The following is a 6,235-nucleotide window of genomic DNA, read 5'->3' as shown; positions in this document are numbered from 1 at the left end:
TATATATAGTGTGTGTGTGTGTGTGTTTGTGCATGTGTGCATGTGTGTATGTGTGTGTGCACATGTGTATGTATATATATATATATATATAGTGTGTGTGTGTGTGTGTTTGTGCATGTGTGCATGTGTGTATGTGTGTGTGCACATGTGTATGTAGTATAATCAGGTACATGTGTACAATATAAAAGGATTGAAATAGGGTAATCATTATTTTTAACTTCTTAAATATTTCTTATTTCTTTTTCTGTATTTCTGTATTTTAGGGAAGAGTCTACAGAATGTTCAGGGTCTCACTGCTAGATCAGACTTGTAGTGATTCTCCTGTTTACAGCCTTCCAAGAGCTGGGATTACAGGTGTGTGCCACCATGCCCAGTTTCAATTGCCATCTCAGGTGTGGGGCCAGGAATGCAGGCCCAAGGATTAAACACTTCTCATTTCTTTATGTTGGGATCCTATAAGTTCCTTTTTCCCCTAGGTTCTAAACAAAATATATAAGAAGTTGTGGATTACACTCACCCTATTCTGCTACATAATACAATAATTCATTCTTCCTACCTAATTTTATTTTGCTAACGGTTACCCACACCTCTAATTTACTTTCCTCATCCTTCTTAGCCTCTAGTAATCATTGTTCTATACTGTTCTATAACATCATCATTTTTAGCCTTATATATGAATAAGAACACATGTCTGTGCCCCTAAATTTTATTTTATTTTAAAGAAAATATAAACTAAATTCCCAAACAATAGGATAGGAGGATAATGATCCACACATGTGGATCTATCTATCTATCTGTCTATCTATCACATTTTCTTTATTCATTTACTTATGGACACTTTCATTGATGTGAAAAAATATCTTTTCAATCAGTGGTACTGGGAAAACTTGATACTCATCTTTGGAAGAGTGAACCATGTACAAAAATCTACACTTGGGGTCCAGTGAGATAGCTCAGTGGACTAAAGTGCCTGCTTGGGCAAGCTTAGGCAAACACAGGGACCACAGTTTAATCCCTGATACCACATGCTGTGCCAGCTCCGGCCAGAGTCCAGGCACGTTGGTTCACATCTATAATCCCAGCACTGAGGAGGCTGAAAGCAGGAGGATCACCATGAGTGTAAGCTCCATAGTGAGACCCTGTAACAACCAAATATATTTAAAAATTGTACTCAAAATGGAGGAAAGACCTAAATGCAAGATATGGAAACTATGAAACTATTAGAAAAAATGTTAGTGAAGTGTACTTCACAATAGTAGACAATGCTTTTTTGGCTAAACACAAACAAACAAGTATTAAAATAGACAAGTAGAATTATCATAAATAAGAGCTTCCACAAAGCCAAAGAAACAATAGAGTTAAGAGACAACCTACTGAACAGGAGAAAATATTTGTGAATTATTCATCTAACAATGGTTTTATTTTTTAAATTTTTTTCCATAATTTTATTGAGAAACAAATAGCAATGAGACAGTTTCAAATCAAATTGGTAGGACAGTTTCAATAATTAACACATTGCATATTCTTCCTAGTGGTTAATTGCTGTACAAGATGCAGACATGATATCCTATTTACAAACACTATTAGAAAAAATCCCTCTTCATTAAGAGAATGTAACTATATATCTATCCTAACCACTTTGAATACACAGATACAAAATGGACATTCATCTGTATCCCTTTTTTTTGTTAAGTTCCGTTATGTGAATATTATAGGTGTGTTAACACAGCAAAATATTCTAAAAGAGTCCAGTAGTCCATAATAGTATTGGGTCTTCTGCTTCACTGGCAATGTCAGAAATTGTTGACCTGAGTCCCCTACAGCTCAACATAACAGCATGGCTTTACTTCTTATACTTCGTTTTTATACTTTTCTGCTGGATGATTAAGACCAAGGTAAAGCAGGAACTATACAACAAGAGTTGTAGCTTCTGGGTCTGATAAGGTCAGTGAAAATGTCAGCCATGTGGATGAGTCACGGCCATTGCTTGGCCAATGTGCTCTCTGTGAAAGCCTGAGAGAATGTTTTCTCTCCATGTGACTCTCCTTAGGCACACTCTACATCATCGATCACTTTCCTCTTTGGTCCCATAACCTCCTTGATCAGAAAATTTGGGACACTACCGAGTTACATGACGTTACAGTACAAGTTTTCATGTGTCCTGAGTCTTAATTGACCTTGGAAGGCCAGGGCCAAAATGGGTTGTTAACCCTCCGGAAGAGAAGTTTATTGTTATTACCATGGAACAGGTATTTTTCATCAAGTATTGATATGTTGAACTTTAAGTCCCTACAGAATATGATGAAAAAACATTTAAAAATTAGAATATATTTTTAAAAATAGGCATAAGGAGTTATGTAATTCTTATGTTTACACATGAGTCAAAAAATCTCACCATATACAACCTTGAAGCAGGACAGTCCCACAACATTCCTTTTCCTATCTCTTGCCTTCATTCACCACCCCCTTCTTTTTAAACAATCATCTACCCAAGAGACAGCACAGCAGCAACTGGCATGTCTGACAATAGTTTGATATTTAAAACATTATCAAACTCCCAACATTCAAAAATATAAAAACAAATCATCTGAGTTTTAAATTGGGCAAATAATCTGAACGTACATTTCTCAGCAGAAGACATACAAATAGCCAACAGATGTACAAAAACAGTTCAGCATCACTAGTCATCAGAGAAATCAAAATCAAAACCATGAGGTATCATTTTTATCTAATCAGAATGACTATCATCAAATAAGGAAAAAAAGTAACAAACTCTCAAGAGGATGCAGAGAAAGGGGAACTCTAACATACTGCTGGTGGGAATGTAAATTAGCACAGCCACTACCAAAAATAGTGCAGATGTTATTTAAAAACTCCAAAAATAGAATCATCATATGTTCCAGCTACCCAAAGAAAATAAAATTAATATGGTAAAGGTACACCTATACACTCATATTTATTTCAGCATTACTCACAGTAGCCCATGTATGTGATCAATACTGTATTTTTAAGCCTCCTTAATGTTTCACACAAGTTGAGTCTCAAAGGAACACTTACCAATGACTTTCCCTAACTTATCAATGATGCTGATCCCTGGCGAGCACTGGCTATCTCCAGTTAGCATTGTTCTAACTTTTAGATATCTGGTGTTTTGGGATCAGATGTAAGTAGCTTGCAAAAGAAGCCTCTCAACCACAGCCAACTTCCTTTTGTGCAGAAAGGGGAATGGTGGTGATCCATCATGGTTGAATAGTGAATGAGCCATGTTAGAAATACTCAGAGAAAATCAACTAAAAACTCAGGTAATTATAAGAAAGGGACAGACATACATCCTGATGTCAAAGTCAATCCAAAATAAAAGACTTGGAAGTCTGGCCAAATAGTTCAGGGCATTAAAGTGCCTGAAAGCAGGTGCAGGGACTGGGGATTCGATCCTGGGCTTGCAGTGCCAGCCCCACCCACGAGGAGCACTGAGGCAGCTGCGGTTGAGACCGGGCGTGGTGGCGTGCACCTTGGGAGGCTGTAAACAGGAGAATCACTACAAGTTCGATCTAGTAGTGAGACCCTGAACACCCTGTAGACCTTTTCCTAAAATACAGAAAAAAAAATAAATAAAAGACTTGTAGATCAAACAAAAGATAGGAATAGGACTTTAAAATCAGCTTACAAGGTTTCCAGGGAAACTGCCCCTGCATAAAGAGAGGTTTCAAAAACAGTGATTGACTACAATAGAGTGGCTAGGATATAAAGTTCCTTTCCAGTGTGTCCTTTCACCACACAGAGGTCACTGCCTCCTGGCAGCAAATTTCACCAGCACACACAGGGGTGAGTGGTGGTATTAAATTAAGAATGTATTAAACCATTGTTAATATTCTGTCATCTATTTTGAAATTCTGCATCACTTGTATTTCTTTTGTTTTGCTTTTGGTCTTTGGTTTTTTGAATTTTTAAAATAAAAAATTTGAAAAGAAACCAGACAATAAGCTGCCAGGTTTTCCTTTTTGTCGTGCACCATAGCAGCTAGAATGGAACCCCCAGCAATAAGGTTAGGTACTACAGCAGAAGCAGTGAAAGTAGTGAGTGGAACAGCACAACTCTCCCTGCCTCATGACCATGGCGTGAGAGAGGGACAGGGACACATGGGACTTAAGCAGCTTTAAGGATTGTGGAGATAGCTTAGCAGCTTGAGCACCTGCCTGGGATTTAAGCAGTCTTGCCCTGCTGCAGAGCAACAAGTGGCAGTCTGTGCTCATCCTCACTGAAGAAGAGATTAAAAACGGAATGAGAAGCTCTGGACTGTCTCTACAACAGTGACAAAACCCTTCCCACAGCCTGTGGCAAGCTCTGTGGGAGGACAGAAACCAGAACAGAGGAGTCTGTGCCTGGGAGGAAGCAACCATGACTGGACTGGGAGCAACCACATCCTGTCAATGTTGGAGGGCACAACTGAAGCTGGGATAATGACACAGAGACAAAGAGGGTGCGGATGTATGGGCAGAGCACTGAAGCACACACAGAAAGTTGCTGACTGAACATGGACCCAGACCTCACAGCTGAAGGCTAAGATCAGACCTGCACCCAGCACTAATCCTGCTGGACACTTCATTGTACAATTTTGGGCTCTGATTTGGACATTACCACAGATCTGTGGACAGCATGGGAATTTTACTGGTTTTGTTTGTTTGTCTTCTATTTTTCTTTCTTTGTTTCATTTTTCTTTTTTCTGTCTGTTTTGTTGTCACTTATGATTTTACTTTTATGATTTGTTTTATACTATTAATCTTGCTTTACTCTTTTCTCAAGTGTCTTTCTTGATTTCATTTTTGATGTTTTCATGTCAGAGAACACTGTCTCTAAACTTTCTGGTTCACTTTCACATTCTTTTCTTCTTCATTCTTTCTTTCCTGTTCTCTTTTCCAGTTTCTAAAACCTTGGGTGATCATACTTTCTAATTTACTCTTGTATCTATTGTTTCTCTTTATTTGTCTCTCAGTTTTATTCCCAATCCCTCTTGAATTTCCTCCTCACAGAGTAAAATCACTCTGTTATGGGGAAACCCATTGCCTACAAGTTCCTACTTTATGTTGGATTGCTTTACATAATTGTAGCTCTTGCTCCTATGGTTAGAGGTACCAAATTCATAGTTACCATAGTTTGTCAGTTTTTATGCTATGCTTGATGTTATTGCTATTGCTAATTGTATTGTTTTATCCATGGTGTCATAGCTGTGGTAATCAATTGTTTTCCCCTCTATGGCAACATTGTGACTGTCTGGGGTCATAATAACCACATAGTCCAACACCGAAGGGCTGGGAGCTAAGCCAAGTAAACAGAAACTTCCCATCCTAATAAATTGGGAGGATAGAATCTTGGCACAGACATGTACAGAGGCCAAAAGTCACCTACATCTAGATGACATCTCTGAGGAATAGACATTTCCTAGGAAAGCCTTGATACTACTACTAAAGTTACCTATGATAAGCAATTTGCAAGCACCAAAACAGAAAACAAAATAAAATTTAAAAACAGAAAATGACAAGACATAGAATGAGAATACAACCTCAAGTCTCCAGCCAACCCAATGCAAGTCATAGGGTCATCCAAAGCTATTGTAATCAGGGTAGTAGAGGACACATAATTTATAAGATTATTTCATTTTATTTTATCTCTCTTCTGTATTTTAGGGAAGGGTCTAGAGGGTGTTAAGGGTCTCACTACTAGATTGGACTCATAGTGATTCTCCTGTTTACAGCTTCCCAAGTGCTGGGATTACAGGTGTTGTGCCACTACTCCTAGTCTCATTTGCCATCTCAGGGTGCCCAGGGGACAGGGCCAGCGTGGCAGGCCCATGGATCAAATCCCCCAGCCCATTTGCCTACTTTCAGGCCCTTTAATCTGCTGAGCTATTTGGCAAGCACTTGTAAGGTTATTTTATAATATCACACTAAAAGTCATATTCTGAAGAGTGCAAGAGATCTGTCCATACACTAGACACCCAAAGAATCCAGCTGAGGACCTGGATCCCATGAGAATGCCCTCCATGAGCCCAACTGGAGGTTTAAAGTCCACTACAATATCTCACACAAACCTGTATCAAGGATTTGGCCTAGAAGGGCCCAAAGGCCTGTACTAGAAGCTAGAAAACCTGTGTTAGTGGGGTGAAGCATCTATGTCAACAAGTTGGGAAGTCTGCACTGGTTCAAAGAAGTACAGCTCAAGTAAAGACCAGAGCTCC

This window comes from Octodon degus, unplaced genomic scaffold (assembly GCF_000260255.1).
Source record: "Octodon degus isolate 3935 unplaced genomic scaffold, OctDeg1.0 scaffold00084, whole genome shotgun sequence".
Lineage (NCBI taxonomy): Eukaryota > Metazoa > Chordata > Mammalia > Rodentia > Octodontidae > Octodon > Octodon degus.
The sequence above is the reverse complement of the archived record's forward strand: the minus strand, read 5'-3'. Positions refer to the sequence as shown.